The following is a 26,041-nucleotide window of genomic DNA, read 5'->3' as shown; positions in this document are numbered from 1 at the left end:
GAATTTTAATTGGGTTTCAAATAAGGACTCGACTGTCTGACTTGACGCAGTATAATTTTTGAAACTAACATTTTTTTTCCACACTTAATTTTCAAAGTGTCAAGTTCTTTAGTTACAACAGCAAGTTACTTCTTAATATAGTCATAATTTTCGCACTTGTTATACTCTTCCTGAAGCTTCCTAAAGTCTTTGGTTTTTGCTTCTAATTCAACTTCAGAGGTTTCTGTCATTTCCTAAGTTGATATCCTTCGTATTTTAGGTCCTCGACTTCCCTTTTTAGCAAATCATTATGTTCACGAAGAATTTTAATCGTATCTTCACAAGATGGAGTACATGAAACTTCATTGGTCGGGATGTTTGTGGAACTCATTGCTTTTCCACATTTCAAAGCATCAAACTCTTCAATTACATCAGCAATACTAAGACGATTGGGATCTTTTGTCTTCTTGATGACAGCTACGTTCATATCCCTCGATTTCGGAAGTGAATTCAGTAGCTTTTGGTTTGTCTCAGATTTGGTCAAGAAGATCTCAACTATATTCATCTCAGTAGTGAGTGTGGTAAATCGTTGTAGCTGAGCCTCCTTGGTTTATCCGGGAATGTAATTCAACATGTTGAAATTTTGTCTTAACATATCCTGACGATTCTCTTTCATGTATTCAATTCCCTTGTTGACCTCAAAAGCCATTAAAAGCACAACTCAAAGCTAAAATAAAACTTAAACGTCAAATTTAAAAATGCCCTTTTTCTCAAAAGTCAACCTTAAAAGTCAAATTTAAAAAGTCAAACCGAAAAGATAAATTTGAAAATTTAAAATTCAAATGAGAAAGTCAAAGTTTAAAATCAAAAGTCAAACCTGAAAGTCAAAGTCAAAATTTTAAATAAAAAGTCAAAAATAATTTTTTATTTATTTATTTATTATTATTATTATTATTATTATTATTATTATTATTATTATTTTTTTTTTTTTAATTTTGGATGAAAAAGGAATTTAAAATTAAAAGAAATTGAGTTTTTGGGTTAAAAGTGTAAAAAATGTGAAAAAGAAACCGAGAAAGCGAGTGTTTAAGAATTAAAAGCGGGGGTTACGGAACAACAAGGATGCTAGAGGAGTTGGTTAAGGCGCTGGGTTGTTGAATCAGAAGTCTTGAGTTCGAACCCCCGCACCTCCAAATCTGTTTCCTATTTATTTTATATGCGAAGGCAAGGCTGCTACTGCAAAGCGAGGACGAAGCTGCAAGGCGCGAGACCGAGGCGAGGTGCGAAGACCGGCCGTAAAACCCTAGGCCGCAAGCTCTGACCGTACACGCGCGAGGACCGTAAACCGAAGGGCAGTAATCTCAGACCGCAAACTCGGGTCGTAAACTTCGGAAACCCTAGCCGCTGGCCGTAAACTCCGCCACCTCCTCGCTGTTTACGACCAAGTTGGCCGTAAACTCCGCCACCTCCTCGCTGTTTACGACCAAAAACAACGTTTTTTTGACTTTGAAGCTCCAAAACTTGATAAAAACCCCTTTTTATCAAAAACACGAAGAACAAACCCCCCTTATTTTGCCAAGATCTATCCTAAAACGCAGAAATCCTTCAAAAATAAGATCAAATCAGCTGCAGATCTGACAAAATTGACTGATACAATCCAAGCTTTGATACCAATTGTAAGTCCTTAATTCGCCTATGTATCAATCAGATCCGTTTGATGGTGCGGAATCCTAAGCAAACGGATGATGTCAGATCAAATAGAAGAGAAGGAGAAGAAGAATAATATGAATCTCAATGTATTGATGAATAGAATGATGATTCGGATACAAGAGATTCACACACACTAACACACTAGTTCTTCTTCTCTCTCTAGGCCGTATACTCATTTTCTATTTATCAATCACTACTCCTCACCCCTTACACCTATATTTATACATAAGAAACATGGGATTGGTGAACATGAGCCGTGAATGGGTTTACGGCCGTAAACCTGTTCACGGCCGTAAACACGTATACGGCCGTAAACACCAAGTTGTTTACGGTCCAAGACACAAAAATACATTTTTCTAGAAAAGTAAAGTATAAACCATATTTTTGACCCAACAGTGGTGGTGGAGGTGGTGTTGGTGTTCCTGTAGTATTGAAGCGTCGGGGATTCCTTCTTGGCGGCATGATTCTGTCATAAGTTATAAGAGGAATTCTTGATGAGTATTCAGAAATGATTATGGAAAGTCTTAGTATTATATTCTTTACGTTCCGAACATTACCAAATTTGTAAGTTAATTGCGAGGAAACTTACAATAATAAGTGTATGATTTCCTTAGTATTTTAAGAACTTAATGAAATACTCAATGAAATAATAAATGTGTGTCAATCTCATTGATATTAATATTCAATACATCGATCAGGAAAATTTTGACCTTAACACAGGTCTAGAGTACATCAATGAAAATGGGAAAATTTGACTGCATTCAGACCCCCGAATTATGTACTCACAATTCGTCAGGTTTACATACATAAAGGAAACAGTAGTACCAATGCTCACTCGATAAGTCTACATATAGTGTAAGAAGTATGCGCTCTACTCCGAGCGTGTGGTACGCTGCTGACCATGGTATGTTGTTGTGGAGGTCTGAGCTCGAGATACTTGATGTTCAGCCTCGATGATGCGCCTCTCTATTGCGGCTTGGTTTTTCCGGAACTCCCTTACCTCAGCTCTAGCAGTGGTAATTTCCTTCTGAAGGGAACATGTGTGCTCTGTTGTTCGATCATGTTCTTTGTCCAGGCGATGAAGACGTATCGCCGTGATTTGGGCAGTGGCATCAACGTCCATGATTTGGTTGGCGTTTACCCTTGCTTGCTAGCCTTGGTTGGCGATGCGACAAACCATGACAGGGAGTGCTCTGTCAGCCGAACCTCCATTACTGAGGTTATAAAAGCCTTGTCCCATGTCGTAGGGTGGACGTTGTCCTTGTTCCCTGCTCCATCGTTTCAGGTCTACAGCCCAGAGGGGCGCCGGACCCTGAAAGTTCCATCGGGAGTTTGGTGCCTTCTGGGAAGGACTGTAGACCTCGGGTTTTGAGTCAGTGCCCTCATCATCTGCTTCCTCTTCTTCTTCCTCTTCCTCTTCTTCGGGATCCTCTTCTGGATCTTCCTCGGGAACCTCTTCGGGATCCTCTTATGGATCCTCCTCGACCCAACCTCCATTGCCCTGGTTTGGGTAGTAGGGATCCTCGGTGATATGAAATCCTACAATTTCGTCTGGTCGAGAATAGAGATTAGAGAATTATATATAGAATTTGAGTGTAAAGAGAAAATTTTATGATAAGACCTACACCGAGTCCTCCTATAATTACCTAGTGTATATGAATTACACACAATTGAGATTGAATGGACCGATGGATAAGTAGCTTCACTCTAAGCCCACATCCAAACAAGGTAAAGAGCCTAAAGCAATAAAGAGCCTAAAGCAAATCATAAATCCTAAGTCTATGCAACCTCAATCATGTGTAACCTTAAAGTATGCACTCTGCAATTATAGCCCTGTCAGTGAAGGTTTTTAGTTTTTATAAGTTTAATTTTTTTTATTTAATTGACGATCCTAGTCCTAACGAAATTTCGGGGTTTACTCGCTTGTTAAAGTTTTTATTGTGTCATAAATACTCCTATAGTATTTAAATTTGTAGGTTTGATTCTAGTGTTACTTTGGTAAGTTTTTGACTTGTTGCTCACTACGACTATTCCCCGACATACGTTGGTCATATCTCGGATAAATATAGTTGATCAGGCTATATTCATCCTAGATCTGATTACATATTCTGAGGCTTAGTCATAGTGTCCAACTTGTCTTAATACTTTTGTATAGTTCTAACTATGACATTAAACTATTGCATGTATGTATTTGTACATTTATGAAACTAACATTTTAATTTAATAAATTATGGTTGGTGTGAAAGCGTTTTGTCAGAGAGTTTTAGTCCCTTTGCATTTATAGTTTATATATCTTATGTGTGGTTTCGATATACTTAGTTCACTATAAACAATGCTCTGATACCAATCTGTCACACCCCCAAACCAAAACAACGGAATCGTTCGAGGGCAGATGACTTCACTTAGTATCATAACAGTTGAGTAAATAGTAAAGAAAGCAAACACAACCATCATAAATATAATTTAAAAAGTTAGATTGTTGATTGTAATACATGTTTCAACAGAAATTACATTATGATGATATAATAAGTTTGAAATTGACGCGTTAGAGTCCCTTCCCCAAAAGCTGTTGTTATACCTGTATTACTGAATCCCTGACAAAATACAAGTAGTTTTGAAAAAGTGTCAACAATTAAGTTAGTGAGTTCATAAGCGTTTTTGTATAAGAATAATATGCCTTATTGTATAAGGTAACCGATTTTGTTTCTAGAAAATCTAATATTTTCCATAAATAAATAGTAGTTTTAAAAGTTTCAAAAACCAGAATGCATAAGTATTTTCCATACCTAAAATAGTGTAAGTAGATTTATATATGTATATATAATCACTAAGGCGTTTGATAGCCCCGTAAATCAAATGTTTTAATACTTCGTGTGAGTTTTATAACCGTACGATTGACCCAGACTGCCTGTCACAACGTTCTTCAGGTGTTGGAATTATATGACGTTTGTCACCCCAGACCTGTCGGTCCAACTGTAACTAACAGTTTAGGTGCGGGATTGTCAATCCCGTATAGATCTATACACAGGTATCACGCTCTCCCTACAGGAGATTATGGTTTATAACACAGGACTTGAAATGCGTACTTGAAAGTACGTGAAGTTAAATGTCTCACAAAAGTTGTATCAAATAGATATACGTATGAAAAGTCCATTTTTCTTGTAAATGTAAGTATTCCCTTTCTATAGTGTTCATAGAGTGTAAAATATCATGAATATCTCGTAAACTATACCTATTATAGTTTTTCAAAAGTGTGTTTCATTTGAATGATAAACCTTAGTGTATTACTAACTTTGCATGTAAAGTATAACATTTGTAATAACGTTATTTTACTTATTTAACATTTATACACAAAATATAGATAAAACATTAGAAACTGTATCTAACAGGCATCACTTCGACCGGAAAGTGGAAAATTTCTCAGGAGTTTCGGACCTTCGTCGGAGCTTGGATACGTAACCGGGGCATCAGGGTAGTCTCGAGGAGCTAGAAAGTGAGAAATTTGGGGAGAAAGGTTATATATTAGTAAATAAACTCGGCAGCCTCACATCTTATTTATAAGGTGAAAAATTAATGTTCACGTCGTGAACTTGGAATTGTTCACGTCGTGAATTATGTCATGATCAGTTCGTAGACTCGACATCTTATAGCCCGACTCTTGGTAAACTTCTATCACTGGTTCACGTCGTGAACCTCCTTTGACTCACGACGTGAATCCTGACAGATGTGGAAGTTCGTGCCCCGAACTTCATAAACTCATATCTCTCGCATACAAGCTCCGATTTTGACGTTTTTTATATCCACGCGTAGGTAAGATTATACTCTACCACTTTCGTTTAGACTCCATCGTCAAATTTTGAATTTATTTTTAATATTCTATTTTTAACAGGCCGGTACTGGAAAAGTCCATTAAAAATTCATAACTTCTTCATGCGACGTCCGTTTTCGTCTGTCTTTTTACTGTTGTACTACCATTGACGGGATCTTCAATTCTCGTTTAGGTTACGTCGGCTAAAAGTCGCTCGATCTCTATTTCGAGTTTTTAGCCGTGTACTACTATATCTGAAACTTAGAAAAATCATAACTTACTCATACGAAGTCAGATTTGGACGCTCTTTTTGTGTATTTTCATTGTTTAATGATGTCTACGACTTTAATTTAGATACCTAAGGTTAAAAAGTATTTTATTCAAATTTTTGTGTTTTACGCTTAACAATGTTTTACTAGTTTTGCTGCGGATTTTCGATTGGTCATAACTTCTTCGTTATAACTTGAATTTTTGTGTTCTTTATATTTCTGAAAACCTTGTTACAATATCTATTACTTCATGTATCCCAATTGAGACTTTTGAACATTTCATTTCTGACGCTATTTTACTTATTTATTTATTAATTCAAAAATAGATTACAATACTTGACTTAGGTCATTACATTGAATTGAAATATCGGATTGTCACAAACAACCGCTATACAACCAATATCCTAACTATCAACCATATCCACCACAAATGTTCAACCACCAACAATACCCATACCAATTATACCAACAAACTCTCAATTACATGCAACAAAACCCCCAATCCACCCAATCCCCCTCAAGAGTTGACACTTAGATAAATGATGGAGACGGATGTCACTCACACACCTCTTAGTATCATTTATCCTACAAACCGTCGAGGGATTTAATGGAAGTCAAGTTTCATACATCAACTCACCAAGTTCCATGGTTTGGATAAAGGAAACCCTCAAAGGCATTTGAATCCTTTCATATTATATGTCTTAGTATGTTTCCACTCACCTTGGAAGATAAAGCCAAAGAGTGGTTATTCAACTTACTACCATGATCTATTCACACATGGGAAGAGTTAATCAAAGACTTCAATAACAAGTTCTATCCCACCTCTCGAATATCAATTCAAATGAGTGAAATTTTACGGATTTGTCAAGGGAAGAATGACACGTTTCATGATTTTTGGAAGCGATTCCACAATTTGTGTACAAGTTGTCCTCAACACAATATACCCGAACAACTACCTCTTCAATAATTTTATGAGGATATAAATGAAAAAGATTGGAGGATGATTGATGCTTCAAGTGGCAATGACATATTCAACAAGACACCTCGAGAAATAAGATCACTTTTTGGTACCATTTCTCAAAATCAAAGAAACTTCGGGCCTCGAAATAACATGAAGAGAAGTTCTCCATAATTTGTTAGTGAGGTTAGCAACACCAAACATTTAGAATCAAAACTCCTGGATTTGACTAATGTGTTGTGTCAAATTTTGGTGGGAAGTGGTCAACAATTGATGTTTTGTGATCTTTGTACAATGATGGAGCATTATACGGATAAGTGCCCCATGCTTGGGAGTGAACTGGAAAATGTTAATACAAGGGGTGGATATCAAGGTCAACCAAGACCCATGGGATTTCAAAACACATACTATTCAAATTGGAGGAATAATCCAAACAACCAATTCCATCCAAAGCAAAACCTTCCACATGCCTTGATGAGACCTCAATATCAACAATATTAATCACAAAAACCTCCATATCCACAACATACCCAACCATAATATGCAACACCATAAACATCTCATCCCCCTCCACAATACCAATAACCTCAACACCATTTCCAATCAAGTGGTAATCATCAAATGAGTCTTCAAGAACTCATTACTTTTCTTGCTTAAAGACAAACACGATTTCAATAAGAGAGTGAAGAGACAAATAATACCTTCTCCAACATTCAAGTGCAAACTGGAGACTTAGCTACCGCTATCAACATGTAACGCCTAATTCAGGTATTCGATATTTTTATGATTTTAATTCAATTAAAGATGTAAAACCATAAATAATAGATGGCCACGATATGAGGAAGGAAACTTCAACACGTCACCATTGGTGCAGTAACGTGCGTCCATCCTTGCAGGTTACGACATGACGTATAGGTGGTCACAACGTGACAACGGGTTAACCCTAATTCTACATTTTATAGCCTATTTAAAGGAAGTGAGGGGATAGGGTTTGCACACCCTCAACCTTCATTACCTCCCTCCTGCCCAAATTGAAGTTATCTTCCATTATGACCTAGAAGAAGAAGGCTCCTTTTGGTGCATTATCTTGGCAAACAAGTCTCCTCCTCACCACCTTGTAATGTTTTTGGACCTTTGTAATTCCTAAAGCTCTTGCTTTCTCATTTAAGCATGCTAGATCTAAGTTTTATTCATTTTTCTTGATAATTGGGTTCGGTAGCCTACGTGGGGTCCATAATGCTAGCAACTTTGTGGATAATTGAGGCCTTTTAATTAGCATAGGTCTTTAGATCTGAGGATTGTTGGTGGTTTGGACTCCAAGCATGAGTTTTGGCCTCATTTTCTCTTTATTGACCTAGTTAGTGTTCAAGTCATGCATTGGACATGCATGAATAAAAAGCTATGATTTTTATGGTCCTTTGGGTTGGGGAAAAACCTTCAGGAAGGTTTGAGGGTTTAGCTTAAGGGATTAAGAGCTTAACGCTATAAGATGTTCAGATCAGGTCGCACGACGTGGAGGGTTGTGTGTCATGTCGTGATGAGAGATGTTTCCATGACTGTTTTGTCCTAACTCTGTTACGATGTGACCCATAGGTGGTCACAACATGACAATCAGTCGAGGTTGACTTTAGCATTGACTCTTGACCATGGTTGACTTTTGGGTTAAACTACGATTTTAGGGTGTAGACCGAGAGGTTACTTCTTTATTGTTGTTAGGTGTCTTCTTGCTCCTTCCTACTCTGTATGTGAGAGTTGTGGTATTTTTAGCTGCTATTCGTGAGGTGAGTCTTATCACTATAGTTACATGTGTGTTGAATATGTATGTTGACCAGCTGGGTCTTAATTTCTATTGTTATATGTGAATTGAATTAAATTGTTGATAACTTCAGGATTGTTGAAAGTCCCCATGGTTACTGATAACCCTAAAACATGTTGTTAATCCACTAGGCATGCTGTTAGCTCACTGGGATTGCTGAGAATCCTCAGGGTTGCTGATAACTCATAATTATTTGTAATGTTGTTATGTATGGATATTTTGGGAAGGAATTACTAAGCATTGTGCTTATAGTTGTGGATTAATGTGTTTCAGGTACTTCAGATGATTACGAAAAGGCAAAGGCTTGACTGTTCGCTCTGGCTTGCAAATCCTTATGATTCCTCATTTTGATACTTTGATTGGGATGATTGAATTTGATGTACCTAGGATTTTTACTTACTTGGTTTTTATGATATTTGGGATTTTCTATAATTAAAAATGAAAATTTTGAAGTAAAAATTAGGATATTTCAAGTTGTTATCAAAGCCTTGGTTTGAGTGAATTGGATAAATGCTCATGGGATTCCAGACATGGATCCCCATGGTTGTTTATATTTGAATGAACGAGAGAAGGAGAAAGAGAAGGGGATCTAATTTCACAAGTATAGTATTATGGCAAGAATTGATTCATCTACTTTTTATTTTCAAACTAAATAACGCCATTTCACTTAGAAATTCATTAGTACATGATTATTTTTAATATCAAACCTTCCCATGATATTTATAAAATATATAGTTTTAAGTTAGTCAATTATAAAACAAATCAACGTTTAGCAAATTTGGCAAGTTCGGTCCTTAATACTTAAATTCTCGAAATGACTTTTGTAAACATTTCCAACTTAAGAAAATCAACTCAAAGTACTAACAAATACTTTTAATACCATTTAAGTCTTTAATCTAGTTGAATAAATGTTATAAATAAGTTTTTCAAATTTGGAAAATTTAATCTCTCTATCCCAAGCTTCAAAAACACTTTGGCCACTTTAAACTTTATTATGATAATTTGTTTTATATATTTACATATTTTAATTTATTCAATTTAATTATTTTTATTTTATTTTATTTTATTTTCCACTAAAATTAGTAAAATACCTAGGCGTAAAATAAGAATGTTACACTCTAACACTACTAAAAGAAAAATAACATACACGATATCCCCATAAGGCACAAAATATATAAATATTTGATCTTATACCTTTCTTGAATTCCCAATAAATTAATAATGTTTTGATGATACAGTTCTTTAATCCACTTATGCTTTTCTACACTTGCAACCCATCGAACATTGATTAAAAGCATTTTCATTTAGGATCAACTTTACCTTAAACCTCATTGATTATAATCTTCAAGTGTCTTTCAAACCCCTTCATTTTACCTTATCACTATCCTAGTCTAAATAGTCCCACATACATCTTTAGTTATGGATAAACCATTTTGACTATGTGTAGGATTTGCGGAGACAAAAAGAACCCAATTGATTATTGTTGTACCATCATTTTATAATTTTTATTTATTGAAATACGAATTTGAAGTCTGTCTATCACCATTTTTTGTTGGACCCATAATTGTTGTTATACGTTTGGATAGATTGAAAACCATGTATATGTCAATGATGTCAATAGACAGACCTTCACCCCTAGTCTACTAAACATCTGGCAACACTGACGTGAATCCAAATGGATGTGTTGGAGTATCATCTAATCCTATTTCTTCAAGTCTAACACCTAGGCTGATATCTTCCAAACCAACAGTCAAATGAAACATACCTTTTGAATCTACATTGCTGCTCTTATTTCCTTCATTAAGAAAATGTTCATCTAGCTTTGTAGATGGTTCTCTTAGGTTTACCTTACCAACTTCCTCTTTATTATGTGTTTAATATAAACATTAGTCATACATTCACCTCCGTTAAAAGTGTTAGATATATTTTTTTGATAGAATACCATCTTCCAAGTTAATTTCACTTTATTAATCAATTAAAGTGTCATAAAAACTTATGGTGATTAGCGTGACCCCTTACTTCTTATTTGTTTTCTTCATCTTCAAAATATGGTGCCCAACTACTTACTTCTTTGACCCTTACCATGTATTTATCATCATTAAGCACCATTTTCACAACTTTAGAGATGATGTTCATGGTCCTAGATAAAATACACAAATGTGTACTACATAAATTTTCATATTGAGATTTGTACATATACACCACGGATCCCCATTTAATATTAACTCTAATGAAAGAATTTTGACTTAAAGATTTTGATGGGATCATCTTGATTTCTATCCAATCTAATCTCTTCAATGTCTTAAAATATCTTGGGTAAAGGATTAAGTCGAAGACCATTCTCTTATCATCTTATGTGCATGAAAAAAATTTACTTGCGCACAACATTGGGAACTCAAACATTAACCATAAATCTCATAGTATATTTCAAATTTAAATAGAGAAATCCTTCATTCTTACATAGATCTTGCATGTTAGGAATCGTGAGGGATTCCTACATATTACCAGTAAGAATACACTAGGTTGTGAGATTAACCACATAATCTGAAACGTCCCAATTTTCACGACAAAATTTACAATTTTTAACTTATAAGAAGCCATTTGTTGATGCAACATCATAAAAAAAACCATTTGTTCCAAAAGCTTACATTCTAAAATCAAAGTACAATTATAAGTACAGAATCATGAAATATAAAATTTGTCAATGTGTGTGTACAATCATGCACTCGCCTGCAACATAAAGCTTGTCCACACCTGGTCTTCAGCGCAACATTGGCCCTTTTGGGTATCTTGGCCTACTGCACAAAGCATGACCGACTCAACCCACACTGAGATTTTTCAACATATATAACACACATTCTAACAAATAAATTAATAGTACAAACAACTAACTAACTGGTTCACCTAGCTAACATCTCACTACAACAAGTTCACATCATATCGAGACTCAACCTGCACATTATGCTACAATTGTCAGATCACTAAATGAACGCATAGTTATATATAATTAGAGATAAGATAGAAATTCGAACATATGATCCTACTCTAAAGTCACAACGAAACAAGGAACAAGCCAGAAAGTCTAGACCAAGAGTTCTCAGGCTATCTTACATAAATACATAAAATTCGTACGACAATCACTACAAAAACCAGAGTATCACATACAACACAACACAACAAACTAATAGAACAACTATGGGTCATCAGTAACCATGAGTTATCAGAAACTAAATTATAACAATTTGGGTTATCAACAACCCTGAGCTATCATCAGCTCACATACAACAAGTTGGTTTATCAACAACCCTGAGCTATCAGCAGCCCACATACAACACACCATAAAAGTAACACAGCGCAAAACCGGAGAAGCACAACTACACTCTCAACTCCTGGTACCAATAAGTCTCATGACGAATTTAACACCAAATAAGGATTAAACCTCAATATATAACCCAAATCCATCAAGTTTGACCCAAGGTCAAACTGGTCAAAAGTCAACATTCAACAGTTAATCGGGTCACTGGCCACCACGTTGTGGTGAATCCTTTGTTGCGTCGTTGTCAACTACAGAAAAAACAATCGCGTTTTAGAGCCCCCCCCCCACGTCGTAGGCCTTCCTTGGCCACGTCGTGGTTTCGGTCAGAAAGTCATCTTCTTCATCAAGAGCTTAATCCTTACAGATCAAAGCTCATAACTTCAGATTTGGCTCTTTTCAACGGACAAAGTTTCCAACTTTATCCAAGTAGACATCACCACATTGCAATATCTTAAACCCTAAGTCCATTAAGCTCACTAAAGGCTAAGTCTTTATGTATGGATTCAATAAACCCAAACATGGACCTTTTTCTTACTTAACAGAATTCCAACAACCCAAAATGTGCCACATCAAGATCGAGAGTTCCTCAACTCCAAGAGCCTCCATAAAAGGGACCAAAACCATCCAAAATGAGCATAAACTTAGATTTAGAGAAGCAAATGTCAAGGTATTGACTTTATACCTCAAATGACTCAGAAATCTGAAGAAGATCATGGATCTAAGCTAGCTATTTGCTTTCTTGCACCAAGATGGAGTCCCTTCTTCCTCAAGCTTCACAAAATCCAAAGAATAAGCTCTAAAACTAAGCAAACAAGCTCAGAACCATGAATCGAGGCTTGGGTTTCGAGTTAGGAGGGTGGAGACTGAAGGGAATGACATAATCCAAGAGTTATTGCCTTTAAATATGGAGGAAACCCAAAAGTTCAAGGGCTTAGGCTAAAGCATTCACCACGTCGTGGTCACTAGCCAAACGTGATTCTTATTTAAGTGGCATAGCCATGCCGTGGCCAGCAACTTGCTACGTTGTGGCATAAGATTTTCCCCAAAACCTTATCTTTGAAATTCTTAAGTCTTCAATAGATCAAATTAAGAAAACGGGTGTTACATAATTATTGGTTTAGAGTTTTACTCGTCTTCATGAATGATTTCATCTGGTTTCTTATGTCGATTTCTTCTATCCCCTAGCACTATGTATGGATACAACTTTCACAATCAATTGTGCACATTCCCCTCTTCAGACATTTATCTCATCGATTTTGGTTGGTCATCATATAGGTTTTCATTCCAGTCAAACCTTTTCATAGTAGCAAAAAAATCCCGATCTATAGAGATCATAGGCTTCATGTCATTTTCCATACTATCCACCTTATAAATCACCAAAACTGAACTTATTTCCCTAATTTTTCTTCTACTAACCAAGTCAACAATTGTTGTATGTTTCACACCGTATCCTATATTTCACAGTTACACATACTAGTGGGAAATTCATGATATATATAGTGTGTGACAATCGTTGAACAACGGTGGCATTCGATTTGGCATGATACGAATTGCCATGGGGCCAAGTCGATTAGATACTCCCCTTACTCTCCTTATTCCCCTACCCCCGCCCCGTGTCTACCCTCTTGGATTTCCATACAAATAGAAATATGAATTCAATTAGAAAAGACTGACAAGGAAAATATCACATACCATGGATTTTAAAAACATACCATAAATTTTAAAGGAGACAGGAAAAACAAGTGAAAGACACTTCTTGATCGTTAGCTACATACCAAAATCTTCAAACCCGCTATCAAAGCCACTTAGCCCAATCGTGGATATAAAATCAGAAATTGTGGATCCCTCTTGAAGAAACGAATACAAACGATGATATATTGTAAAGCCATTCTTAGTCAATTTCTATAGCATGTGTAACGAATTTGTTAGAATATTATTTTAGTTAACTCTATTTTTTAATAAAATATTTATTTTAATTTCTAAAAGACTTTCTATTCATTCATTTTGATATTATTTTTACTATTTCTGAGACCGGCTTTTAATTATAATCAAAACTACATAAACCAAAGTAAATCTTAACCTTTATTGCAAAACAAGTTAGGGGTAGGTGGTGTGGGGCTCTTATAGTCTTATGTTTGCTTGAAATGCAAATGACTCACCATCGTGACTTACAAATGTTCTCATAACATCATTACATCTAACCATGCAAGTGACCCATCCTCTCTACACTTTGAATCAAGCACATTTCTTTCTTTTTTAGGAAATAAGACATGATAACAATAATACTAATAATTTAAAAAAATAAAAAATAATAATAATAACAAAACATTGGTTGCCGACCCATAATTAATTTTAAGGTTACTTGACTTTGATTTAAAATGGTTCAGTTTATTTGTAACGCGGGTTTCTTCACTAGTTTGTAATAAACTGAATAATTATACTCTAAAAGTACACTGATTTTTGGTAATTCGGTTAAAGAAAAGGCATTCATTCTATTTATTTCTAAATATGAGCATGTAAGAGCATCATCTATGTTTCTTCTAGCTCATTTGGGTTTTTTTTTATGCCATGCTAGCTAGATTATTCATTCATAGAGAATGTATTAATCAGGGTGTTCAACAACAGAGTTTTAAAATTTGCGATGTATGGTATTATCCAAAAACATGAAGTATATTTTTTTGAACGCGGTTATTATTAGAAAACAAAACACTAGCAAGATGCTTGGAAAAAGTCATTGTTCTAATTAAATATTCTAACAACGATGTTTTTATAATAAGTATTATTTGTAATATTATTATAACAATATTGTTAAGTTTTGAAACATTGCACATAGTAATGTTGTAATAAGAGTATTATAAATCTTATACTTTAACAAATAAATGGTACTTGTAGTTTTCTAGAATCTAAGATATAATTCCTAAATTTAAAAGAAAAATCATGAAAGATCTGTATGGTATTCAATTTCAATCGTGGTTGGTCCTCATTCATCTAAAATGACTTACTTACCCTTTTTAATATTTTTGATTTTTTATTTAAATCTATTTTAACAAAAGGAAAAGGAAATAAATAAAAACCTCACCCCTTCTTCTCCAAAAACTCCCGTCTCCTCTCCCTCACTCACAATCGCTCGCTCTTCTTCAAAACCTTCACCACTTGAGGTCAAATGTCGAGATATGTTGCCTGAGTAAAGCTCACACATAAAGAGTTTACCGGTTACCTCTTTCTTTCGTCGTTATTTAACGCCCGGACTATGTTCCATATCTTTGATGACCCCTGCTACTTCTCAAATGAGAGAAAGAGGAACGAGACCTCCTAAACCAATGTATCACCTCAAATTTTTCATTTTTAATTTACCAAAAATAAAGTTTCACAAACCAAGTCATCAAACACATAATTATCAAAAACAACCATCATCACAAAATATCAGAGTTTCTAAACTGCCCCAACAACAAATCTCCCAATGAGTGTGTACAATCAGAACTTCGCCTTCCCACGGTCCTCAAAGTACCTGAAACACAGAAATCAACAACTGTAAGCATGGAGCTTAGTGAGTTCCCCAAGATACCACATACAGTACAACACAAATAACGGCTATGGGTTATCAACAACCCTAGGGACTATCAGCAGTCCCAGTGGGCAATAGGTCACCCTATGGGTTATCAACAACGTTGCAGACTATCCGTAGTCTTAGTCAAACATAAACAACATAATACAAACTAACAGTTAGACCCAGTTGGTCATCATAAATACAACTATTCTACCACACATGTAAGAATAAGTGAAGAGACTCACTTGATACTGATGAAAAGTAAATCTCACACCCGAATTGTCGGAACTAGACTTCGCCAAATTAATGAAATAATTAACCCCAATTAATAATTAAGGTCCAAAACTCAACTTATGATTCCAATTCCTACAACTAATTCCATTATAGGTAAAAGACCATTTTGCCCTTCTCATGATCCAAAACCCTAAATCTTGACCAAAAGTCAAAAGTCAAAGAAAGTCAACTGCCCAGCACGTACGTTGGGTGTTTTCTTACGTGGGGCGTACTATGCGATCTGCGATCAGTCAGGGGCAGAAACTGGCTATGCGGGGAATAGCCAGGAGTACAATTGGAACTCTGCTTGATCCAACTTCACCAAATTTTATGTCTTAAACCGCTAAGACACTTAACCCAACTTCAGATCTGCCTAAGGTGTCTTAATCCATAAAGTCATCTACTTTAAGCCTTTGCATGGCTAGATTGGGCCCAATGCAACAAACCTTACTTCCATCACACTCTGAGTCACTTTACTCATGTATGGGCCATAGGAAATGATCAAAAAACTATTTTTATGAATCTAGAAGCCCTAAAATGCATGAAAGGGCAACTAATATTCTCTAGAGTGCTCCAAACTCATAAAGGTCTAAAGTTGGGGACAAGAAGCTCATAAAACTCATCCATAGAGATCAACAAGGAAACTTATCAAGATACAAACTTCATACCTGAGAAAGATGCATAATGAGGAAATGTTTGTGGATCTACAAGCTTGTAAGCAACAACTCCTTCTTCTCTAGCCTCCTTCAACAGTATGCACCAAAATCACTTAATAATCTCCCACACTCACACAAACAACTTAGACTTCATATTAGGGTTTGACGAGGGAATGGTGACTGATAAGGATAGTCTAAGGGAGACATAAGGTGATTTAAATATGGAGCAACCCTTAAAATTAGGGTTTAACGATTAAGCTAGTACGCTCGGAGTACCACACGTATGCCCAACGTACTAGCACCCGAATCATATGAGTACGTTGTGCGTACCCTCAAGTACACCCAACGTACGACCAAAATGCAAAGCTTTTTCCACAAAGGACCAATTGTGAAACTTTTGATAGAGTTAAGAGCCAAAATAATAATACTTGATATTCGGATGTGACAACCAACATCATCACCGGCCTGCACCATCAAATCCAAAACGGTTGAATACAACCCTAAAATATAATAAAACCCCTCATTTTATAACTTAGACCTGATCTCCTCAACACCATTCTTCCCCATTCTCGATTTCATCCACACCTTCTTCATCAAGCTACTATCATCATAGACCGCGCTTGGTGGGTTGTGATGGTGGTCCAATTGCTTTACATGAAAAAATGGCTTGGTGTACTAAATGGAAGTCCGTTCAAGTCCTAACTCCTTTACTTCAGATACAACCATCGATAACACCCTTTTTCAATCACCGACACCAACAAAATCATTTTTGAAACTCATTTTTATCTGGGTTTTTATTTTATCTGTTTGATTTGCAGGTGAAGAAAAACAACTAAGATTTTATGTTCTCTTTTATCTCATATTTCTTGTTGTCATTGTTTATTGCTGGATTCCTAGTTTGAATTAATGAGTTTTGATTTCCCGAGCTGAAAGGATTTCTAGGTTTTTTTTGGATTTGAACGTTGATGTTGTAGCACTTGTCTATGGCGGGTAGGGAGAATGATAAGGGGGTGAGTGTGTGTTTGTAGGTATGTAGGGTCCGACAGGAGGAAGTTAATGATGGTGATAATGGTGGAAAATGGTGGTGCTGGTGGTAATGGGGACGTCTGAAAAGGGAAAGGAAAGGGGTATGGTAGGGTAGATGGGATACGGTAAGTATTTTTATTTTTATTTTTATTTTTTTATTTCTTTTAACTGTAAAATTAGTCAATAGAAAATGTAAAACAAATTTAAAAAAATGTATAAACTGTCTTTTCATTTGGGTGAAGGACCAACCACGATAAAAATTGAAAATTACAAGAACTTTTAATGAAGTTTTATGAAGTTCGAGACTATATCTCCTAAGAAACCAATATGATCATTTATGAAGTTTTGTCTTTATAATATCATTACAAGTTATTTTATTTATTTTAATTGGATTTTAAAAGTGACGATTTCACTAATATTTTTGAATTTGATTTTTTTATCTTTAGATTTTTTTACCATATAACTAGATATGTTGCCCATGCTCCGCTTGGCCGTGTGCGTCTGATTTGAGTGTTGTTTTTGTTAAAAGATGCAAGTGATATACTTCAACCCCTAATTTTCACAGACGGAGACGGATAGATAATAGGTAGAAAAAAAACAAAAAAAATTAAATATGAGGACCGATATAGAAAAGATATACCAAAAGAAGAAAATGATAGACGACAGAAAGTCCTGGGCCGTTTTTTGTGTTTTTTATGAACAAATATAAAAGTTTTGAATGCAATGACCAAAAGTGTCAAAATGGCTAAAGAATTAAAGGGGTTGGAATTAGCAAGTTTTTATAAAAGGGACCAAAGTTGTCAATTCTTTAAAGTTTTGCGGCCAAACTTTGAATATTAAAATGTTCCTAAAAATGTTAAAATTTTGATTGCAAGGACCAAAAACGTCAAAATGGTTAAAGATTAATGGGTAGAGTTGACAAAAACTAGATATGTTACCCATGTTCCGCATGGCCATATGCGTCTGATTTGAGTGTTGATTTTGTTAAAAGATGCAGATGGAATAATTTGACCCCTAATTTTCACAAACGGATACAGATAGATAGTAGGCAGATAAAACAAAAAAAAATTAAATATGAGGACCAATATAGAAAATATATACCAAAAGAAGAAAATGACAGACGACAGAAAGTCCCGGACCGTTTTTTTGTGTTTTTTATGAAAAAAAATATAAAAGTTTTGACTGCAAGGACCAAAAGCGTCAAAATGGCCAATTAATCCCCACCAAGACCGATTAATCCCTTAACACCAGTCGACTGTCGAGCGATTTGATAAGTTATCAAACAAACTTGATGATCGATTAGATCTTTGTAACAGGTAGTGCGAAGAATAGAAAACAGTAAATAAGACAAGTATGGATCACAATGTGTCGAATGATTAATTCAAACAATCCTCAGCAGAGCTCGACTAAGAACTTCCGCTGTAGAGGATTTAGGGTTACAAGAACGATAAAAACTTCTGAATAATGCTCTGATCTATCGTTACTATCGTTAACCTAAGATGCATGCAAGCACCTATATTTATAATAAACCCTACTATACTCACGGATGGACAAGCCCATTCCGGAGATACAAAAACGGACTAACAACTGAGCCCAATAGATGCAACATTCAAAACACGACCCAACAATCTCCCCCTTTGCGTCAAATTGGAGCGAGACTACTTCTTCTTCTTACTTGGGCCAGCAGCGGGAGTCTTCTTTACAGTATCAAACAGACGTGTGATAAGAGCGAGAATAGTCTGTCTGAACCGAATGTACCATTGTATCATGTCATCGAAGTACTTGACATCATCTGCTGAGTTTTGCTTGCATCTGTGGATGATCCCCAAAACATGCTCTAAGCAAGCAATAGTGTACAGATGTTTGTCAGCCAAGGCAAAAAGACATTTCTGTCCTTCGTTCCTGGTGAACATGACCGAATTCCTTCTTGAGTCAATTCTACCCATCTGCATTTGGTTCAGATCACTGGCAGAGCCAACAGGAGATATTTTTGGTTTCTTCTTAAATACGCTTGCTATCTCCTGATCCATCAGCGCAACTTCCATGATGTAGCACACCAACATCCTCTTAAGATGGTCGATGATCGGACCATATTCAGCTTCGTTGGTTAGAAGGATGTTGTGCAAAATTATCCAATCATGGGGATTGAGGTTCAGAAGATCTGCAAGAGAAATGGCATGTTCGGTTTTGGCAGATCCCCGAAGTACCTTGAACCGAATGTTGATGAAGTTCCCTTCAGTATACGGTTTCAAGACCCGAACGTTGATAATCTTCTGAGCACTCCAAGTCTGATACTGAGGTTGAGCAGCCTTCAGATAGAAATCGATTAAGTCCCGATCAACCTGTGGATGAGGATGAGGGAACTCTGCAACGTTGGAGAAGGCATGAAAGATGAACGCCTTTCGGGTCAGTGGCATGTCAAACTGAGAGTCGACAGTATTGGAACAATCAAGCGATATTACAGGTTCCAACCACAAGATACTCGGTGTGTCGATGGCTTCTTTTATCATCCTCTCAAGAGTCCAAGCAGGAAAGCAGGAAAAAGAGTTTTCCTACTCTCAAGAAGGTCGTGGGCTTCCTTATGTTTTCGTTCAGCTTCTTCAGCTTCTCTTGCCACACGAGCACTGACATCAGCCTCATTGCGTCGATTTCTACGCTTCAACAAGTCGGCAATTGTTTCTTTGTCTTCTTCCTCTTCTTCCTTAGCAATATTTTTGCCTTTGTCTTTCACACCCGAACCGGAGGCTTGGCCTACTGAAGGAGGTTCGGTTGAGTGAGTTGCCTTTGAGGAATGAGGTGGTTGGGATACAGAATCCTTCTCTCCCCCTTGTTTCGGAATGGACACGAAATCAAGTAACCCTTCAAGTTTGCTTAGCAGGGCAAGGGCTGGAGCGAGTTTCTCTGCAAGGTCACGCCTCACAGTGTAGTTAAGGATGAGATCATGTGCTTCGAGGATGTTTGGAATGGCTGAGTGGACATCCGAAACACACGTCTTTATCACCTCCCTTTCGGACCGAAGAGAGTCAATCTCCTGTTGAGAGTGAGAGAGTTGAACACTCTTGACCTTCAGAGCAGTGGTCTTCTTGGCAAGAACATCCATAAGAGAGTTCTCAGCAGCCAAATCTTCTTGGAGCTTCGAGAGACGCTCGTCTATGGTTGTGCGAAAGGCTGAGTTGTCGTCTGAAAGCGTTTGACGAAATGAAGCGAAGGACTTCAACTCAGTTGAGATAGACGTTGTCAACTGTTGAACAATTGGTTCCAACGTCGTCTTAGCAACATTTTCACTCTCCTGTAAAGACTTTAACAGGACAGAGGCATCAGAAAATAGTTTATCGACTTTTTCGGTCGCAGCCTGACAGGCTTTTGTTGAGGCGTCGACGGCGGAGGTTGCAGAAGCAATGGAATCTTGCTGAGCCTTTGAGAAAGCATCAACAATCTTCTGAACTGCATCGTCAGAAAGGGATGACTGAGTAATGGAAGACGAGGCGATGAGTAAATCAACTTTGTCATGGAGCTCCTTGAGATGTCGTTTTGTGACAGGAGCGTCGTCATCGTCATCACTCTGTATTTGAAACGGACTGAAGTAGACCGAGTCAAACGTCATATTTTCCCCGCCAAGGAATGGTTCTTCACCCTCTGAAATATGACCAGGAGAAGGTGGTGGTGGTGAAGCTGGTGGAGCTGAAGTATGGGTAGGTTCAGGTTGGGTTGTTTCGGGTATAGATGTAGGTTCGGATGCTTTTGTGGTTTCGGGTTCTGGGGTGGTTTCGGGTGCATCAGTATGAACCCCCGTATCAGATACGTTGGCTCGAACATCTGCAGTGGATGTTGTGGTTGCTTCGGTAAATATTGGTGTTGGTATTGGGATGGAAGTGGGTGGTATTGAAGTAGTGGAAGTTATGGGGGGAATAGAAATAGGAATGGTTTTAGGTGGAGAGTTAATGGGAGTAGCAGAGACATGAACCTCTGGGGTAGGAGATCTGGGTGGGGTGTTGCCTCGTGGAGAATCGTCAGAATCCGAACTTTCACCCTCAGACTCGCTTGAGGAGGAAGCGATGATCAGCTTTCGTTTGGGCTGAGTTTTTCGTCTCTTTTGCTGTGGAGACTGAGCAGCCTTGGATGGTTTCCTCTTCTTTGGAGAAGGGCCTTTAGCCCCTTTCGCCACCTGGTTCCCCTTGTCAGCCTTCTTGCCTCTTGGAGCAGGCTTGTCGGCGTCATGAATAGACTTCAACATCTCCGGAGTAAGATCCCTCGGACCAGAACGCTTGAATCCTTTGTATGTCTGGATAATCCGGCTATCAGCAGGAACATCTCCATACATAGTTTCCGGAATTGAACCGTTGAATGGAAACTTTGAAGCGTCCGAGACAATGATCTTCGTGGTATGGAATGTACCAATCGAAGACATTGGAGCACCAGCAACAATGGGGACGTGGTACTTGTCCATCACCCATTTCGTGATCAAGGTCCAGAACCTAGCGTATGAAATTTCAGAATGTCTAGATGTAGAGGAGAGACTCTGGATGAGTTGTTGCCATAGAACAGATCCATAATCCATGTTGATGCCATTGTAGACACCATACATTATAGACAAAAACAACCGACTGGCACCATCAGATCCAACGCTTCTTTCAGATAAACCTTTGAATAGAACAGTGAACAGCCCGTTCCACTGTGGAGGTAGGCACAACTTCTTGAACTTCGCGACTGAAGTAAGCACCTCCGTATAACCCATGTTGTAAAACATGTTAAACAAATGCACCATTGGAATCGTTTCAGGGTTAACTCTCGAGGAATCGGGCTCAAACCCTAACAGTGAGCAAAATCGTTTCTTGGAAATTGATGCCTTGTGCTGAAAGATATCAAAGAAGACTCTGTCAACAACCTTGTCATAATGAGCAGTCGCAAAGATTTGCGACAAGAACTCAATTGGAACGGATTCAGCTCTTGTAAGTGCAGGAGCAATCGGCGAAAACTTCAAACACTCTATAATGTGGAACATGAAGGCATCGTAAACATGAGGGGATAAATCGATGATTAGGCTTTGTTGTGGGCGAATGGGCAGTCTGTGGGATGTAGCGTGAACAGAAGATGAATCTGCCATTGCTTGAAGAGAGTTGAGAAGATGATGAACAGGAAAGTATTAAGGAATTTTTGCTCTCTGGGAATTTTAATTGCGGTAAAGAGGTAAATGAAGGATTATGTGGCCTTTTATACTGGGGATTTAAGAGAGAGAAAGATCTTCCCAAATCTTGAATTGAAAATCGAAGAGGTTTCCTGAGTTGACTGATGCGTGACAGTTGGGGTAGCCGATGATCACGCATGAGAGAGAGTGTCAGATTCCAAATAACACGCCTCCCATCAAGCGCCGTTTGGATATGAACCGTTTCAGATTCACACGCGCCCCTTCTGCGCCATTTGGAGAGGAGACGGTTCCAATTCGCACGCTTCCCCTTTTGCGCCGTTTGAAATCAAATCAATTAGACTCCCGTCTGAGTCAGCATGTCTTCATCTTATCCCTTTAAATTGTAACAACATCTTTTGAAAAATACTGCCACGTGGATTAAAATCAACCATAGCCTTTAATTGACCGTCAATCCAAGTAAAATGCCTTGTAATTAATGGAACCTGAATTTTGGAAAATCAAAGATTTTCGTGCTTAGGGTGTAAAAGAAAAGAAATAAAGCAACATTTTTTAGGAAAAATGTGATGTCAATTAAGACATGAAACAAATGATCCCGGACACGAATCTCTTCCTTCAAAGTCAAGAGAGACCTTAAAGTGTTTGTGCGGTTTCCCGTTGAATAACGATCAAACACTTATTAAGAAGTGTTGAAAGGCTCCTTTTAACTAGGCTTATTAAGGTGGCTATCGCTTCGATTCAAAATTCCTAGTCTTGATATAAGACAGAAATCGAACGAAGTACTTGTGAGACCGGTGTAGTCTATTGAACAAGTAGGTTGGAGATAATTTAATTTGGCTAGGACATTCAAAAAAAATCTCAACAAAAATTTAAAACTGGATCCCAAGGGAAGAAATGTTATGGGTGTTAACAATTTCATAGGAATCACACAAAAGAAAATTTTGAGATTTCATGGAGGTACGTACGTCAATTCATTAGTGAAAACTAGAGCAAATTAATTGTTCACCGTCAATTCGTATTGGGTATTGAATTTTGGGTTTCACTTAGATTGTAGTGACACGAAACTAAGATCATAAACACAGAAATTGTGTGACCATAAACCTCAGTGGTAATTTTTGAGAGTCTCAAGGGTTACTTTTGTGAAACGAAAGTGATGGAGAAATGCAATTTAGATGGTGTAAGAAAACAAAGTACCTCTGCTGTAAAAAATTTGGACCAAGCAGAAAACTCTTATCTCATGTGAGAAGAGAGTTAGGTAGCTCATGATTAGAATAAATAAGGAATCCTAATTGGGAAGACAAGATTTGTGTATACCAAGTCATTAAGACTATTATTCAGAATTAGGTGAGGCTTTGGACACATACAGCAGCATGCTTCTAGGGACACTTAGCTAATTTCAACAATTTCCCCGTAAACGTACACACAAATAAAATTAAAGCCAAAAAGAAAATAAAGAATAAAATATTTTTGGAGTTTTTGATATTAATAAAAAAAATATTTTTGGAGTTTTTATGAATAAATAAAAGATGAAATAATAAAAAAAAATTGGAACCGAACCCGAGCGTTCGGTTTATTTCGGTTGTGAAAAACTTTGGAACCGAACCCGAGCGTTCGGTCTATTTCGGGTAAGAAAATTTTTGGAACCGAACCCGAACGTTCGGTCTATTTCGGTTACCAAAGAAAATAGATTTTCGAAAAGAGAATAGTTTTGACAATAAGAGAAATGCATTTGGAACAATTATACAAAAGATCTACAATCAAGAAAACTACCTTTGATTGATGAGCGAAAAGCAGATTATTCAACCAAATCCGAGCGTTCGGTTCATTTCGGTACATTAGTACAAGACCCGAACCCGAACGTTCGGTCTATTTCGCTTCTTACTTTTGAGTTTGAGAGGTAAGGTTTGGTACTGACTCCGATTCCATCATACCTAGCCCTTGTAGAATTTTGTTAAACGATGCTTCAGGAAGAGCTTTGGTGAAGATGTCAGCCAGTTGATCAGTGGTTCGAACAAAATGAATTTCGACGTTCCCATCTTCCACATGATCTTTAATGAAGTGATACCTCAGTGCTATGTGCTTAGTCTTTGAGTGTTGCACTGGGTTATGACAGATCCTAATTGCACTTTCTGAGTCGCAATATAGTGGGATCTTTTTCATATTGAGTCCATAATCCCGGAGTTGACTTTGGATCTAAATCACTTGAGAGGTACAGGAGGCAGCTGCGATGTATTTTGCTTCAGCGGTAGACAGAGATACACAGGTCTGTTTCTTTGATTGCCAACTAACCAACTTCCCGTCTAGGAATTGGCAGCCTCCCGTGGTGCTTTTCCTGTCTAGTCCACAATCTCCAAGGTCTGCATCTGAGTAGGCTTGAACGAAGAAGCCTGAGTTGGATGGATACCATAGGCCTAAAGAGGTAGTTCGCTTGAGATAACGAAGTATGTTCTTCACTGCAAGCATATGAGATTCACGTGGATTCGCCTGAAATCTAGCACAGTAACAAACAGAGAACATGATATCAGGTCTGCTAGCAGTAAGATACATCAGTGAACCGATCATCTAGCGATATAGCGTAATATCAACTGTTGGTATATCCAATGATGGAGTACGCTGATGGGTTTTAGCCATAAGATCTTTCCTATTGCAAAACCCTAATGCTTGGATCTAGGCTTTCTAATTAGACATGCTTTGAATCCAATACTTCTAATGGCTAATTAGGTTAAATAACAACATTGAAACAGATCTAGAACCATACCTTTGAATTCCTTGTTGATCTTGTTGTCTTGGAGCTTCTAGAGTCACAATTGTCACTCCTCTAATGGCTTACAAACACCAATAGCAAGAAAGATGACTTAAGAGAGAGGAGAGGGGAGGAAATCGGCCAGGGTTCTCTTACTTTAGGTGAGGTGCTGATTTCCCTTGCCTATGGGATCTATTTATACTTGTAGACTCCTTAAGGGTTACAATCTAAACCCTAATTGGATAATCTTCTCTTAAGGCTATCCAAATCCTTTCCTTAGATAAGTCATGGACGATTTTGAAGCTATCCTAGCTTCTAGAATCCGTCCACTATATATCTATAAGGATTTATAGTCTAAAGCTTAACTATCAAACAATTGACAGTTTATACCCCTTTATTTAATTAATCTCTTTAAGTCACCAAATTAATTCCAATTAATTCTATGACTTATATTAATCAAATAACAATATATTATTCTTTATATTATTCCCATAATATATTAATAATATTTACTCTCTCTTGATAAATCATCCTGTCAAGTTGCTATGGTGAAGGCAACCCAAAAGGACCATGCACAACCGGGTCAAGTACTTGCCTAATATAGTTGCAGCCTTAGACACTATTCCAACAGTCTCCCACTTGGATAAGTTTAGTAACTATATGCACAAGTACAATTTGGTTTGCAATCGTAGCTCTCAAAGACGCTGTCAAACACTGATCTAATCAATCTTGTCCTTCAGATAAGGGATCGTACAGTCCTCTGTTAGATATCATGCTGACAATCCTATGGAATGGTT

The sequence above is a fragment of the Lactuca serriola genome, chromosome 8, assembly GCF_051521515.1.
Source record: "Lactuca serriola cultivar US96UC23 chromosome 8, Lser_US96UC23_V15, whole genome shotgun sequence".
Lineage (NCBI taxonomy): Eukaryota > Viridiplantae > Streptophyta > Magnoliopsida > Asterales > Asteraceae > Lactuca > Lactuca serriola.
This window is presented reverse-complemented; position numbering follows the sequence as displayed.